A 17765-nucleotide genomic window follows, 5' to 3' on the forward strand; every position below is an offset into this window, starting at 1 on the left:
ATGTCCTGGGTCTGCCCCGGGGCCTCCTCCCAGTGGGACATGCCCAGAACACCTCACCCTAGAGGCGCCCAGGAGGCATCCTAGTCAGATATCGAACCACCTCAACTGTCTCCATTCGATGTGTAATTAAATATTAATTTGCATAAATGAGTTTTAATTTCTATCACATTTGCTACATCTGGCATTTTCTTTTGCAAGGTATTGTTTAAAAATGTATTGTGCGATTTATTTTTTGGGGGGGAAAAAAAAAATCACACTGATGATGTAGAAGTCTCAAAAACTCAGAAAAACTCATGCATCAAATATGATACACCAGGCATTAAGGGGTTAAGAATATATATTTGCTGCACTGCATTTTAACAACCAGCTGAAAAAGTTCAGCTCTTGTGTACTTTTCGGTCAGGTGTATCCTTTGTGCGCTGCCATCCATTTTGTCACCACCCCTTCCTTGTTGTGCCATCCCGTTGCCGTGAACAACTGCCCTCAGAGAGGTGTTGCTGCAACTTTCCCTTATTTTCGCTCACCATAATAACATTTTCCATCACCAGTGATTATTCTGGTTAATTAGCCCTGCACAACCTGCCACAAACACATCTCCTCTAAAACACAGGCAGGAGAGCACACAGGCACACACACATACAGTTGGTTGTTCAGGGGCGTAAGATTAAATGTGCACACAAACATATGTGCATACGTGCCGGGATCCAAAGAACACAGCTAACATGAAGGTTTTTGATCACAGAGTATTTGTAAATGCAGACACATGGACACACCTGATGAAATACTGCAACACTACCATCTAATGAGGCATTGCTGCACCTGACTTGACAATTCAAAAGATTCCATCCAGTCCTTTTGGCAAATGATCTATATTAAAACCTTCACCTGTTTAACATATTCTAAACCATCTATTATTTAGATCTCTTACCTGGTGTCCTGAGGTTGTGTCTGCTGTACAATAGCACTGCGATCTGTTGTAACAACGGTTCCAACCTCCCTCAGCCTCCGCTCCTCCCATCCCCCACCAGCTGCTACACAGCATGCACCTCTGTGACTCCACCCTTCCTCTTTCTTCACTTTATAACCCGGCATCATCCCGTTTACATTCAGCCCCCCCCAATCCAAATCCCTAGAGTTAAGGGGAAGGATCAGTAACTATGGGTAACTGCATCCCCTGGGGGGACGATACCCTTTGACCTCCTCTTGGCTTCCTAGATTCACAAGTCACTTGTTTCTCATATGGCGTTGCCTGACTGATGCAGCAGTTATATTCACGTCACATTTTTTGATTATTTACACCCCAGTGCCAATACAATTGCCATGTAATTTTGGAAATCCGGTAAGTCCCTAGCCAGGTGGCTTTTCCCAAATCAGCTTTGTGTGGCATGTATTTGGGATTTGACTGTGTTTATTCACTTTGCATGAATTTGTACTTGAATGATAATACCATAATAACAACACTCACAAGGGATGTGTCTCACCTGTTTAGTAATTTTAGAATAAACTATGGCACACAATACATCTGTGCTCCTACATGGGTACAAAGCCTGTTTGCACTTTCTATTTCTTTTGGTTTGTTTATGTTTTGGTTACCTACCAGTCCACCCACATTTCCCACTTTGATGAGCACAAACATCCATCCATCTATTACCTTAAGAGCTTATCTAACTTAGGGTCACAGGCAGCCTGTAGTCTGTACCAGCTGTGAGTGGGTGAGAGGCAGGGTGCACTCTGGACTATTACAAACACCACACACTCTCACATACACACCTACGGCCAATTTAGAATTGCATAAAACTAAGATGCCTGTCTTTAAACTGTGCAAGGAAAGTGGCCCATCCTGACGAAAGGGGGAACATGCACAGACACACGGAAAGGCCCCAACTTAGCAAAAGGTTTGGACCTAGAACCTTCTCTCAGCCCAAGATACTAACACATCAGTAATTTTTATACTGAGATGGGGTGCACTACTAACAAGAGAACCAGGAGCTATGTTTCATTATGCTGCGAACTGAAAAAAAATAAGCTCTGCAGGAAACAGAAGCAGTCTTCAGCTATAAGACATGAGGCATCAGCAGGAAGAATGGGAACAGTGTGGGATCCTGAAACTCAATATGCCTATGTGTGATGCAAGCATTTTGTCAGTGATAAGCCAAATATCCAAATGTAGGCCATCATAACTCTGCAAGCCAAGCTACAGAAGCCTGTATTACAGTGAAATGAGAATCACTCAGAGAGCTAACAACAGCAGCTTTCTAACAGCTAACTAGACCTAAAGCCATAAAATAATCCTCCAATATAGTAAATTATAAAATTTTTAGCCAGACATAGTGTCAGTTGTATATTGCATTCTTTTTGGTTTTCCCATTGTGTGTGCGTGGTTTTTCTCCATCTAGTTTAGCGTTACTGCTGATTAAAGGATAATGCAGTTTTGAAAATATCAGGCTCTCCTGCTCTAGGCCAGCAGTTGGCAGTCAGATGCTATCAGGCTATGTGTGGGCACACAGGTAGCGCTTGTCAGCTCAAGACAGCAGCTGGTGATGCTGAACTGCCAAAGGAAGCAGTCAGTAAGGTATGGGGGTGGGGGGGGGGGGGTCTGTCTCATTGGATCAGTGACATCCCATATTCAGTGCAGTTTTTTTCTTTATTTTTTTTCATCTCGACTTTCTCCATTCCTCTTTGATAAGCATAATAAGACAAGCGCCAGCTGCTATTATGTTTCAGACCATTCTCAATTTGTTCTGAGATTACCTGGATTCATAGTGGCATGAAAATCTGAAGCGAGCTTATCTCCTTTACTCTTCTGCATAGATATTTGGAGGTAAATTCAGACTTCTGACTAATACTTTTCTGCAGGCGCTGAATGTATGTGATTGTATCCTGTCAGCTTGCCCTCAGGGCTACTCTTTACAGTTTGTGTGACTTTAAACAGGAAGTGTAGCTCACAGATGTTAAGTTTGGGGCAATGTAAGGGAATGCATTCAGCATTTTTCATAATGGCTCCAAGTGTTTCGGATTGACTCGCTGCAAATGAATTCTCAATCTCCTGGGTCTTCTTCTATATTCTTTCCCCCTCTGTCTAGTCAGCTGCAGACAAGTTGCTGCTCCAAGGCTTCTATGCATGAGTGCATGGCACTTTGTGTTAGCCATGCAGACAAACAGTTTGATTGTGACTGACCTCTAAATTGCACATGACCGCATATGTGAACTTGGAAGACTATAACCATATAAGCCTCTCCTGGGCAAGCTGTTTCCGTCTCTTTTACTTAATGCAAGCAGGGAAATGCTCTAGCCCAATGGGACTAGAATATCTGAATAGAAATGGAGTGGATAAGAAAATAAATCAGTGCCTGGTGCACAAAGAAATCAAAATCCAGCTGGCTCCATCACTGTACACTTATTTATCCCCACCTGCACACTCACCAAGTATCTGTCTCCCACACAAATGCTTTGAAATATAGGCACCGACTCAAGCTGTAACCTTCAGTGCTAAAAAAGGCTTGACACACACATACACACACAGAGGCAGCACTAACAGCAGCATATGAGCCTGCCTGCCTGCAGTATCCCATTTGTTGGTTTTGAGCTGCACTGGGAGCCACTTGTCTTCACAGACAGACCTATTCAGGTCTGTTTGAATAAAAGCTTCAGCTACAGTAAGACAAAGCTTTAAATTATCCTGGGATACTCCCCTTGTACATTGATGTCTTGAAATGTGTGCATGTGCATGGATGTGTTTAGTGTGCCTAAATGAAAGGCTGAGGAGCAGACAGAGGGCAAGAGGAGCAGTCTGAAAGAAGCAGATGGCTTGGTCATAGTGTGAAATTTGGAAATGCTAATGTTTCACTGTTCCGAATTCTAAGTTATGACCACCGATCACACCAGTGAATTAGACAGCCAGGCTTCAACATGGAAGAAGAAGTAGAGACCAGATAAGACAAGGACAGAATCACAAAGACGGAAGGTTATCAGCTAAACTGTAACACAGCTATTCAAATCATAAATGCCACAAGACAGAAATTGACATCTTCACTGATGTTATTAGGATATGAATGATAAGTAATGATCACTGATTTATTTAACTGAGATTTTAACAACATTAAGGTCAAAACAAGACACAGAAATCTCTCACACACCCACAAAACAGTGTTTCCCTCCATCCAGGGTTATCAGGGTTACGAGGGGGCCGGAGTTGAGCTGTTATAAGGTGAAAGGTGGGGCACACCCTGTAAAGGTTGACAGTCTATCACTGCTGTTGCTTCTACTGGGCAATAATTCTCATTTATAAACTTTCAGCTGAATGGCATTGTAAAGATGTAAAAACATAAAAAAATATGCTTCAACTTAATCGTGTAAAAAAAAATTCCCATTTTACTACTACTCCGGTTTCCCCAGTTCTTCCCCGTTTTGCCGCTTTCCGTTCTGTCTGCAGTGCCTTTGTCTGCCTGTGTTCCCGTCTCTGTCATCTCATTTAGTTAGTTAGCCTTAATGTCTCAATGCAGCTATTTGTTCCTTGGTCACATCCTGTTTTGCTTTGAAATTTATTCTATTTATATATTAATTAACTGTATTATTTAATATATTTCTCTCGTGCCTTATTCTCATTTCACTTCTTGCTTTTTTCCCCTTTGTTGTGATCATCTGCTCCACTCTTATTAGCCCCCTGTGTATATAGTCTTGTCTTCCCCTTTGTCCAGATGTCAGTTTTTGCTCCCTGATGTGCAGCCCTGTTTGAAGTCCTGTGTTCTTCCCCAGTGTGACTTTAACTACTTGTGTTTTCTTTTTTTGGATCACTGCCTTGTGTTCCTTTTTGTATTTTGTTATTTCTTGGGCTTTTCATCAGCTGCAATAAAGGCTCTCTCTCTCTCTCTCTTTTTTTTTTTTAATTATAATTCTCTCTTCTTGAGTCCTACACCTTTTGGCAGGTTGTGAAAGATCAAGTTTCTCGATGAAGCTTAAATTGTTTAATGTTATGATCTTCCGCATTTAATCCATTGCACAATTCTATATCCAAACATGTTTTGTGCTGATTTTTTTTTATCAAGTTTTATTTAATCAGGAAGTGAAACTCTTGAGATCAAGAGTCTCTTTTGGAAGACCAACCTGAGCCCAGATTGGCTACATTAACATAACGCTCCCAGAGGAACCCACACAAGCACAGAGAGAATATGCTTTGATTATTTTAGTCAGTGAATGAAAATTAATTTCAAATGTGTCATTGTTTAACATGTTTGCTGCATCTCAGCTGCCTATTTATCACAAGTATCATCATTTAACAGCAAATGGGTACTTTTTATGACCTCTTTGGAGTACAAGTGGAGCAGTGGGAGTGGAGAAAATAGCTTATTGAAAGGCTGGAGCATCACAGTCTCTCTTGTTCCAAGTTAATTTCAATACTGAGGCAAACAACCAACAAAAGGCCACTGCATGTCAACAGTAGTTGCCACGATGTTAAACAAGTAAACACTATTAGTATTAGCTAGATCACTGACATTTCAAAGTTACTGACTGTTGAGTGCCTCGCTCTGTCTAGATTTGACCTTTCTCTAAAGATTTGTTTACTTGGAAGTTAATTTTTTTTTTAATCTTTGTAAAGAAATTGGAATTCTGGAGAATATTCTTCATAAGACCAATACTGAACCACAGCACACATTACAGCCAGCGAAGCTGAAACTTTCATGTCAAGTCTCTGACTATCCACTGTTGTTTTTCTGATGTTTTTCGATATTTACGTTTTCTTTTTCCATTTTTCCTCCTAAGATCTAGCCAGATTAGATGGGTCATCTAGAAAGCAGCAATCGGTTTGTGGCATACACTCACCGGCCACTTTATTAGATATACCAATTGAACTGCTTGTTACCAAAAATATCTAATCAGCCAATCCAATGGTAGTAACTCAGTGCATTTAGGTATGCAGATATGGTTAAGACAATCTGCTGAACATCAAACCGAGCATCAGAATGGGGAAGAAAGGTGATTTAAGTGACTGAATGTGGGGTGGCTGTTGGTGTCAGACAGGACTCTGTTTCTGAAACACCCACATCCACTGGGATTTTTCCTGCTCAACCATCTATAGGGTTTACAGAGACTGTTCCAAAAAAGAAAAAATATCCAGTGTGCAGCAGTCCTCTGGGTGAAAATGAAATTGTTAATATCACAGACATCCTTGAAATAGAATCCTTCAAATGTAAATGTATTACTTTTGTATTTAGCTTTAAATATGTGGTAGGTTTTTTGTTTGTTTGTTTTACATGGCTTGTCATATAAATTTTGTTTTGTTTTGTCTTGGGATTATTTTTTTTAGCACTGTTTAGAAAGATAAGGTCCACTATAAACTAATCATTTGACCTACTTGTTAATGTCCCATTCTTTCTCTTCAGAAAACCAGCTGTCTTAAATTATTGGACACATTTTGACAAACTGAGGAATGCGTCCAAGCATGATGGGGATTCATCAAGCATGTAAATATTCAGTGGTCCATGAAATAAGCAGGGCTGCCATTCATTCTTCATCTTTATTAGGGTCAGATCCAATCACGTGATCTTGTAAACATTTAACCGTGTGACATTAAACTGACCTTACAACACTTCCACATCATTACACACATGCTGATAAATTGTGTAACAGCATCACTGTGCTGGGTTATGCGGCTTGTAAATAAAGAAGCGCTATCAGAGAGAGACAGAGAGAGAAAATGAGTTTCTCAGCTCTGTCTCTGAGCTGTCTCATTAAGATTCAACATTTGTTCTCCTCACAGTCTCCCACTCGCTTCGGGATGACAACAAGAGAGAATATGTGGAAGACGGGAAGGGAAAAAAAAAAAAAAAAAAAAAAGCCAGAGACTTGGTGAGCAGCAGGAATGGCACAGGACCACAGAACGCATCGCTCGCTCCCCCGCCATCCTGCCTGCCAATGTCCATTTTGCCACTTCAAGCACAACACCACAGACACACCCTCCTCCTTCACCCTTGACTGTTACTATGGCAACTCTTTGTTTCCAGCTCAGTCTCTTGAGGAGGACTGCCTAAGCCAATCATCAAATAAGCCCTAGTTCAGAATAAACACACACATGCACGCATTATTCAAACAATCCCACTGTGTTTTACCACCTTTTACTTCAAATGCAAATGTAAGACTTTTGGTGTAGACTGCATTGACTAAAGTTCCCTCTCTCAAAGATGAATCGTCAAAGAACGCACAAGATGGGTGTTTTGCTTTTTGGGTGGATCAGAGGACCAAATTTAGCAGCTACAAGGACACAAACAACAAGCCTCAGATGAGCTTCACAGCAGTGTTAAGTTACATAAGAAAGCATATTCTGTATATAAAACACGGCCGTAACATCTGGGTCTGATAAATTAAATCAATGTGGAAATGCCTTAAACCTGTATTCTTTCTAATAGCCTGTCTGGAAGAAGACTTGCAGTTGTAAAGTTGTCTAATGCCTAAATTATGCTTCTGCGTCAGGTCTTTGCGGGCCTATGTATGTAAACTGAAACCCTATGTGGTAACTTACAGCGAAACCTGACGTGTAACTCTCAAGAAATTAAACTACATGTCGTGTCGACACAGCCCGAAAGGATTGTGATTTCCTCGGAGGGTTCAGAGGGGATTTGTGGTTATGTATGTAGGCCCCGCAAGGATGGCCCCGCAAGGACCCGATGCAGAAGCATAACTCAGGCCTAAGGGAAAATGGCTCTGGGCTCCTTTGTGATCCCAGTAAACACTTTCCTGATTACTTTATGGGTTCAACAGATAGTTTGACATTTCATAACAGGACTTCATTAGCCAATGTGTGACATCACAGTGGCTACGTCCACCATTTATACTGTTCGTTTATATTGAAGACAACACTTAAGGGGAAGAAGCCGCTGCCACCACTACAAATAAAGAAGAAACTAGAAGCACTCAGAGAGCGCAAACCTCCGCCAAGGCCATAGGGTCACTGACGCTGTAATACGTGTATCTAAATACTGTGAAATAATCTTTCATCTTTCCCAGACAACAATAACCCCCTTTCCCGCAATAGTGAAGAATCCTTAAAAAAATTCCTGGATCCAGATCGTGATCCGGATCACCGCCAAAATTTAATCACTTCTTCCTCTTGTCATTTCCAACCACTCCACAAAATATCATCGAAATCCGTTCAAAACTTTTGGAGTAAACAAACAAAAAACAGACAAACCAACGCGACTGAAAACATAACCTCCTTGGCGGAGGTAACTGTCAAATCTGGAGCTGAAGAAAACTAAAAAAATGTACGCGAGAAGAGAAGTTGTTCTTCAGCTTCTTTGATACCTGTTTTCAGCCACAGCACAGGTGTGGCTTTAATGACATCTGTTTTGGTACCCTGAGGATGACGTTTAATAAATTTGGTGATTCCTTTAACTTTCTGTTACTACTGCCATGTTGTTGGCCCCTGTTTTTTTGAATGAAACAGTTGTACAACAATTGGATGGATTGCCACGAAGTACATTCATGTTCACCTCAAGATGAACTGCACCAACTTCATCAGTGATCCCTGACTCGCCCACTAGTACCACCACCACGGAAACATTTCACCTTGTCCTGAAACATGGAGGCAAAATTCCAGCAAAACTAATGACATTTCCATCACCCTCATGATAACACATTAAACTTGGATGGTAAGCGTGATCTCTACTTTAATTACAGCAGCTAAACATCAGCATGATTTCACTATAAATAGGTGCATGTTTACCTTTAGCTCAAATCCCAAGTGAAGCCTGACAGAGACACTAGCCTGGTATTTTCCTGGACCACACTGAGGTTATCTGCTTGACTGATATCTTGGTGAGTTGCTTTATGCCTCAGTGGGAAGAAAGGTGCGTTAGAGGGTGTTGTCATGCCAGACCAGTTGCTCACCTGCTCAGAGAAAGCTGACATTTTTTGGGCGGCTTCTCAGTGTGCCAAGCACTGATGTTTCACCATGAAAATCACCACTAGTTAAATGAAAGAAAAGTGAAAAGCAGCAGATATTTTGCAGGACCCTCACAAAAAAATCCTAGGAATATTACTACTGTTTGTCAGTATCAAACATATACCTCCTCATCTACACCAGAATTCCCTACAAAGGTGAGATCTGCATCTTCTTATTTCAGCCTGTTTAAACTGCAGTCATGACCTACGGGGATATCATCATCATCACAGACGACATGAAGGATTTTGTTGAAAAAATACTGCATGCTCAGTCTGATTTTTTTCCACAGATCGTTCCCTGCTCACATAACATCAGCCACACTGGAAAAATTTGAAACGAGCAAAAATGAAGGCAATACTGAAAGGCAAACAACATCGGCTTTGAACTTCTTTCAGACTTGACTCAAAAATATAAACATGAACCTTCATTTCTTTAAGAAGGTCTCGCTGAATACTGAATATTTGAGGCAGTTTTGCGGCTCCATCTGGACAACAAAAGGGGAGCTTTACAGCACCAGCAGCTCGGAAGGGTTTAAATTGCTGTATAAATGAGCCTCGAGTTAACTGTTCATGGGATTTAATGCAGCACCCAGAATTCATTTCAGCAGATAATGTCTTCAAAGGTGTTGTAAAAGCGACTAGAAGGGGAGGTAAAAGCGGAAAGAGCACACAATCCCCTGGTTTCGCCTAAAGAACAGTACATCTTAACATATTCTGACAATGAAAAGAATCTCCAAACTGATTAATTCGTCATAAAATGTGACAAGGATATAACCAAGTATTTCACTGTAACATTAATTGAAGACACAAGAGCCGCTGGGGGGGGGTTAATATCCCCTCTGCTTGGCAGCATCTCCCATTGATACTTAAACAAAATTCCATCTATCTGCAGCCTAGGGAGGAGTAACAGCTGAAACAGGCTGCTTCTGTTCCCTTGGGAGTAAACCAGTTGTCATATGTGTTACCCAGAGGGAGCAAAGACGCCTTACACCAAAGCTGCTATACATAAACTGCATAATGAGGGACTAAAGGTTAGGGAGATCATGGCAGTGATTTGGCAAAGGTAAGAAGTTTTATATAAACACACAGGGACTATGATGTGCATTGTTTACAATAAAAACTATGATGGCAAAAAAAATATGAAAGATAAATAAGAAAAACATCTTACAGGTCTGAAAGGTTGTGTAAAGTTTAGTGGAAATCATTATTTAAGAGAAATAGAGCTCTCAGATTAACCTCTTAGCTCATCTAAGTCCCACAGAGTACTGAAGTGACTACTGACAGACTCTTATTTTACTGTTTACATAGCAAATGGAAACACACAAATAAATGCAGTTAACACAAAGTAGCCGGCCTCTGGTAACATGGAGATCTACACAAACAGCCTGTAAGCCAGTGTGCTGAAAGCGTTTATGTACTGGCAGCAGTCCACGTCCAGCAGACTTGCAGAACTTTTTGTGCCGGCTGAGCCAAATAAAAGACCGTCCTGCGGCCTTGTGCCTACGACTAATTCAAAGCTACTCTGATATTCAGTACTCAGGAATCCCTCTTATGTAATATTGCTTCATTATTGCATGGGCAAGCCAGAATAACAGATGGGAGATTTGCTTGTGAGGTGCAGGAGGGCTGTCATAAAACAGCCACAGAAAGCAGTGTGCTTACGCAATATTTCTGCCTGTAAATAAAATACAACTTCAAAAAGAATTCTGGAAAGTTTGAAAAAATGTAGCTTCTCACATATGTTGTGCACATTTTAGTGCTCGGTTGCATGCTGCCTGTAGTCTTTGTGATTAGTTTAAAAAGCACTTAAATCAAGATGCAGCACAATACAGTGTTTCTGGTGAGTGTGCCTTTAAGTCAACAAAGTTATTCTATCACTGTACACACACCAACACAGGAGGATTACACACATTTTGCCTTCTTAAAACATGCTGCATATCACCTCTACATGTAGCTGTAGTCCTATGACCTCATCCGGCTACACTGACCTACATTTTAAGAAAGAACATGAAACACTGTTTCATAAAGATTGCCTGGCGACAACCCCAGCTTGCAGAGAGCTAAACACAGCTAAATGGCCCCAGAGGGAGACAGATACTGGGGCAATTTCACAGGGTTTAATTGAAGCTGCCAACTGGGTTTGGTTACTGATGAGAAGGAATGAGTTGAGAGAGACAAACTTGGTGGAAAACAGGAAAAGCAGCCTTGACATCCCACCAGCTCCCAGTCACGGTTGGGACTGCCACTGTGCACCCACATCACTGGCAGGGAAAATATTTTGATTTGGATGCAATGAGAAATTCTCCCCACTGCTCTCTCCCAAACCGAATGAAGTCTGACAGCAAAATATCTGAGTTTTAATGTGACTGTGTATGGAGATGCTGCTAATTCAAATATATGGCTGTTTGCAGTGTTGGCTGATTAAATTTGTTTTTGTTTGTTTTTTTTTGCTGAAGCTTTGTCATAAACATGACCAGAAATGAGAATAAAAGAAATAGCAGAAAAGCAAAAAGTGATTCTTTCTCCTGTATAAAGATTTATCATTGGCTTTTAATTGATAAACTATGTTTGCTAAAATGTAATATTGTGTTAGCAAAATCAACATTATTTATGTTAACACTTCTGATTTATATATAATCATATATTATAATTACACAGTTACATAATAAGTAATCTAAATTCATACTTACACACAGAAATTGTCATGTGAGGGGGAGTGGTTCATTTTTATTGCTAAGAATTCAGCTATGGACAACAACAAGACTCATATTTGCCTGCCAGATGCTGACCTGCCATTCCTCCTGTGTTATCTCTGAATTGCTCCCCTGGCTGACACAATGCTCCACCTGATCTCTTTCACAGCCCTGCTTCATGTTGATCCCTCTCCAGAAAAGGCGTCACTCTCCTCGGGCCTCTAATCCTCATTCTTTGTCAACTTCTAATCACCAGCGGTTATTCTTCAGCAGCCTTCGCTCTCTTAACCTCTGTCAACTCCTTTCAAATCACTACAGCAGCCCCAGCTTGAAACTGCGGAGCCAGGTAACTTCTTGTTAATTAGCAGCAGCAGCAGACATTTGACAGTTGCTTCATAATTGCATTTAAGCTGGACAATACACCGCAGTATCAACTCTATCCTCCAAGAGACAGTTCAGATATCAGACCACACCAAAAACAGGGTGTACTTCTGCTCCCACAAAGCTGTCGTGCACACTGACAGAATCCTGAGGAAAAATGCTAATAATATTCATTGGATGTGGTGATGGCCATTGTATTCTTTGACAGCGCAGAAAAGAGTGAGCAATATTGGGCTGGGAAATATCTCCTTATCTTGTTGAGAGACAGACAGACTGAGTGGTAACGGCCAGGCCTGCTAATACAGTTTGGAGGCAGGCACATGAAATAACTTCTGGGTTCGGTCAATCACACTCACCTTCTGGGAAAACAGGAGGAAAATATTCATCAGCTTTCACACAGAAAGCATTTCCCATCAGCCCTAACCTGCCTTTTTTTCCACATCTATGCATAGTTAGAGGGAAATGCCTCAAAAACAACACACCTAAGTGTTGACAAAATTAACTGTAAGCAGAAGGCAAGCTTTCCAAAGGGTCAGTGTTTGCCAGAGGGGAGGAAAAAAAACATGCTTTAATATTTTTCCTTTCTTTGTTTTGCAGTGATTCTATTTGCGAGGCCAACCTGCACGCCTGCACATCCTGAAAAGGACCGTGCGAGCACGCTGCTAAGCTTTGTGTGGGTTTTTGTTTGCTTTTAGTATCACTGGCCAGCCGATAGGCCGAGAATTAATCACTGAGACAGCGCCTGCTCGGCCACACAGAGAACCAGCAGCGCTCCCGAAAGAACAAAAGACAGTCAGATGTCACACAGAGAGGCTTGGGTTTCATAATCAGTCCAGTCCCATGTCGCACTGGCATTTTATTTATCTATGTGTGTGTGTGTGTGTGTGTGTGTGTGTGTGTGTGTGTGTGTGTGTGTGTGAGTGTGTGTCTGTGTGTGTGTGTGTGAGTGTGTGTGTGTGTGTGTGTGTGTGTGTGTGTGTGTCTCAGACCTGTATGAGAATGGGTGCCAGCTGACACAGTATCTCTAGTTTGTTTCATCTGACTGCCTATCGTAGTGTGTGTGTGTGTGTGTGTGTGTGTGTGCATGTGTGTGTGTGTGTGTGTGTGTGTGTGTGTGTGAAGTTGTCACATCAATCCTCTCAAAGCAGTGGAGGTTTCAGCGGGGGGGTCACACCTCTCAGCATTTTTTATGCTTTATTGTACCCAAGGGAAACGAACAAAGTCAGGCTGGAAGATTGAAATCTGGCCACCTCCACACCACTTAGACACAAACACATGATACATGTTCCACTAGCATCTCTTTATATTTTCTGTATTCCCCAGCAACTGTTCTTTCATACAAACTTGAAAGCATAGCAATATCTATTCACATGCGTTGCATAATCTACAAAGTACTGTTTTTCTTTTTAAGTGAATTTGCTTTTGAGAAACAGACAACACACCTGTGAGTCCCTTCATATCAACTATAAAGCTATGCTAATGAGGTTGGGGAATCTTTTCGAATGTGGAAGTTTGGAGAAAACAAGGAGACAATAATCACAGCAGCAAGCGCAGTTTGACAGAGAAGGCAGGCCTGCTATGTAATAATGCATGATTCAAAGCTATTTTAAGATTGTGAATTGCTGAACCTAAATTTCTTTGGGGAAATCTCACTCACATTGCTCAGTGGAAACTATGCCAAGCAGGAATACAGTCAGTGGTTCGTTTTTTGGTAATAATGCTGGTGCTGGCTCAGTGTTCTACCTAGAATAGGTGGGGAACATTCTTCTGCAATATTTGGAGTCGGTCCATTGTTTCTGATCATTCTCTGTCCTGGTTTAAATAGTGAATATGAAGGCAGGCTGTGTAAGCATCTGAGAGTAGGTCTGATTGCAGCCATCTCTAGATACATCTCTAAAGATGTCTAAAGATAGCAAACTAGATATTACATCAAGATCAAGTAAACTGTTTTCATATTTTTTTTTATGATTAATTAATACCAGAACTTGCTAATACCCCTTCAAAGGTCAGAGTCAAAACACATTCACATAAAATATTATGTTGATTTATGGTTTAAAATCGATGCATGAATATGATGAAGCTTGCTTAGCCATTATTTTTTTCCAGTTCATCAAGTGTTTTTTTTTAACCTCTGTGATGGATGTAAAAGAAAAATTAAGCCAATGTTTAAGTTTGCACCTTTATTACTGATTAGTCTGATGATCATTTTTGATCAGAAAACTAATCATTTAATAAAATCTCAGCGTAACAACCGACTACAGTCAGACATGATGATCCATATTTCATGTGACCAACCCAAAACCCAAACACATATAATCATATAGAATAATCATATAGAATAAGCACACAAAAAATAAAATAATAATTCTTCTGACTATTGACTAATGAATTAACTATTTGTAGCAGTTTTAGCTGCAAGTATCAATTATTTTAATCATTGATGAATTTATGTATTCTAGATGGTTATAAAATAATGGAAAGGAAGAAAACATTAAACCTTTGGAATTACATGATTTTCTGCATTAATGTGCCATGTAATGCGATCTAATGAAACTCACAGTACATTCTATCCAAACAATCTATTAAAGCGGGCCTATTATTATCATTTCCAGCTTCATATTTTTCATAATTGGACTCTACCAGAGTAGCTTTCTGTGATTAACAGTTCAAAATACTCCTTATTTATATTCTCAGTTCATGTAGTCTGACGCAAACCAATTTATTTCTTTTCCCTTTGAGGCTGCCCTCCCTTTAAGACAATTTTTGTTTGATTGGCTGCCTCTCAAACAGAAGGTTTGAATGGCAGGCAAGTGGGGTTTCTGCTCTCACAGCCAGAGCTATGTATTCGATATGACTATACTTAAAAAAATCCCTATATACTGACATCATTTGGAGCCAAGAGTAGAAAAATAAACTGTCAGGAATTGCCTGTACATATGCTGACATAATTTTTCAAAACTTGGGCCATGTTTTTTAATGTGCATGCACCATTGTAGTAGAATATATATGACAGGAAATGAGGAAAAGCCTAATAGACTGTTTGTCCCTCTGACTGGACACCTCTCTTAAATACTTAACAAAGACTGAACAAGAGGAGGTTTTGATCATTCTTACAGATTTTCTCAGTCTCAAATAAATACTTCACTTCAGGTTCTCTCCCACAGCACGTCTGTTGGGTTAACCTCTGAGCTCTGACTGGACCACTCCAAAATACAATATGTATTACAGTATTTTCTCAAATACACAGCAGATTTTAAGTAAAATAAAAACCTTTTCAATCTCATGGTTTGCCCTTTTTTGTCATTAAGAACCTAACTTAATCCAATGCAAACTGATTAGCAATCCTTACAAAGTAGGCCTATATCTGTTATATTTTCGACAATTTCATTAAATAATAAAAAAACAATTCTCTGTCCAATTCTGCTCCCAAGGTATACATGAATGCCCTGCACATAACCCTGCAATGCACTTAAATTGCACATGCAACCATCCTCAAAACTAGTCTAAAGCTTCAGCTCCTTTTATAGCTTAAAATCCATGGACTTCCCATAAATACTGCAAATAGAGGGAGTCTCAAAAGCTGCAGTGAGAACAGGCAGAATAATAGATGTCTGCTTTTGCATGTGCACATTAATGTAGAGTAATGTCTCCTAGTTAAAAGAAAGCCATGTATAATGCATTTTAATGAAGTCACTGATCTACAGTAATAGAAAATGGGTTTTAATGTGAATGCATACCAGAAAAATAGTGTTTATTTTTTTTGCATTATACACTGCTCAAAAAAATTAAAGAAACACTTTGAAAACATATCAGATCTCAATGGGGAAAAGCATGCTGGATATCTATACTGATATGGACTGGGTCTTGTGTTAGGAATGAAAGGATGCCACAACGTTTGATGAAAACAAAAATTATCAACCTACAGAGGGCGGAATTCAAAGACACCCCAAAAATCAAAGTGAAAAAAAAAATGATGCAGCAGGCTAGTCCATTTTGCCAAAATTTCATTACAGCAACACAAAATGGTACTCAGCAGTAGTTTGTACGGCCTCCATGTGCTTGTATGCCTGACAATATCGGGGCATGCTCCTAATGAGATGATGGATGGTATCCTGATCAATCTCCTCCCAGATCTGGGCCAGTCAATGGTCAATGGCACTTGAGAATGTGCTGGGAGACACAGCAAACCTTTTGGTGATGGCACGTATTGATGTGCCATCCTGGAGGAGTTAGGCTACCTGTGCAACCTCTGTAGGGTCCAGGTATTGCCTCATGCTAGCAGTAGTGACACTGACCCTAGCCAAATGCAAAACTAGTGAAAAAAGAGCCAGAAAAGATGGGGAGGGAAAAAATGTCAGTGGCCTCCACCTGTCCTCCTGTTTTGGGGGTTGTCTCATTGTTGCCCCTCTAGTGCACCTGTTGTTAATTTCATTAACAGCAAAGCAGATGAAACTGATTAAAACACCTTCTGCTACTTAACTGAGAAGATTAATATCCCAGACTCAATCCTATTTTCCAATTTTTTTTGAGCATAGCGATTTATTCATCTGTACATTTTATTTATCTGTGTGTGTGTGTGTGTCTCAGACCTGTATGAGAATGGGTGCCAGCTGACACAGTATCTCTCTCCACTGCTAACAAAAGCCGCTGTGGCCAAAAATGCAAAAAAATAAATAAATAAAAATGCTGTAGTATCATAAAACATACTTTCTTTATGTAATGCCTCTATTTTCTGTATTTTATTGCTGCAGCTGCTGTTCCTGTGTGCTCTTTGTACTTCATGTCTTTGTTGTGTTCTTAAGATTCCTTTCCCTCTGGCATACACACACCAAACTGATGTGGGATAAATTGCCATTCCTCTGAGTGGAGTGTTAACATAAGAGCTGTCATTTAGGCAAGCAGTAAAATGAAGTTTCTCCAAACATAATTAAACATATTTAAATATCCCAAGTCCAGTAATAAATGTGGAATTACATTCTGATTAGGTTTATGTTCCATCAGCCTTTACAAATTGGTCATTCAGGGAACTGTCATGCTTTTATCTTTATATGAAATGGAAGGGGAAGGGGAAAAAAATCAATGCAAAGATGGCAGCTTGTATATACACTGCATCAGTCACTTCATTGTGGTGTGCTGAGTACTAATTTCACTCTCTGGGGATGGAGCCAGGATTCATAAGAGACAGCAAGTGCAGAGGAAGGTCTGACAGGGCTCAGCAAGATTGGCTGACCACAACAGAGCCGCGAGCAGCACTGACCCCATGACGACAGAAATCTGGATTATTGCAGCTCTCATTTGAATCCCCTTACATCACATTACAGTCTCCGGTCTGTTTGCTGCACTCTGAAACAACACTGCAGATGTTTTCAAGGTTCCTATTGCTCCCCTCTGGATTTGACTTTTAACTGGATGTTGAATAAACAAAAAACAAAAGCTTCAAATTCAGTATTTTCTATATAACCATCCACTCTGTGTCTTAACTGTCAGGAATGCAGGGGCGAATTGATTCTAGTTTGTGTCTCTGCCAAACAGAGCACATTTTAACGTTTTAATTTTAACCAAGTATCTTCAGCTTGGGTTGAAACGTCAAGGCTTAACTCGGCTGCAGGGATTTTGCTGCATATGAGGTTCTGGCCCTCCACCAAACACAGCGATGAATGCATGTATTGGGTTTAATTTGCTCAAGCAAAAATGCAGCTTTGAGATGAAAATGTATAGACATCTTTTAAGTACTGTAGCATAAATGCCTTAACT

General features: G+C 40.3%; 1 protein-coding gene across 2 annotated transcripts in view; it reads right to left on the reverse strand.

Moving 5' to 3' along the window:
• The window catches only part of apba2b (amyloid beta (A4) precursor protein-binding, family A, member 2b), a 72305-nt gene that overhangs the window by 34476 nt on the left and 20064 nt on the right, over window positions 1–17765 (reverse strand). The window contains exon 1 of one of the 2 annotated variants that reach the window (XM_030725345.1): window positions 929–1041. The exons of the other annotated variant lie outside the window; for it this stretch is intronic. The gene's annotated coding sequence lies outside the window, so the exon portion shown is untranslated. Of the gene's footprint in view, window positions 1–928; window positions 1042–17765 lie in introns of those variants that run through there. 2 annotated transcript variants of the gene reach the window in all.

Source organism: Archocentrus centrarchus, chromosome 3 (assembly GCF_007364275.1).
Source record: "Archocentrus centrarchus isolate MPI-CPG fArcCen1 chromosome 3, fArcCen1, whole genome shotgun sequence".
In the NCBI taxonomy this organism is placed as follows: Eukaryota; Metazoa; Chordata; class Actinopteri; order Cichliformes; family Cichlidae; genus Archocentrus; species Archocentrus centrarchus.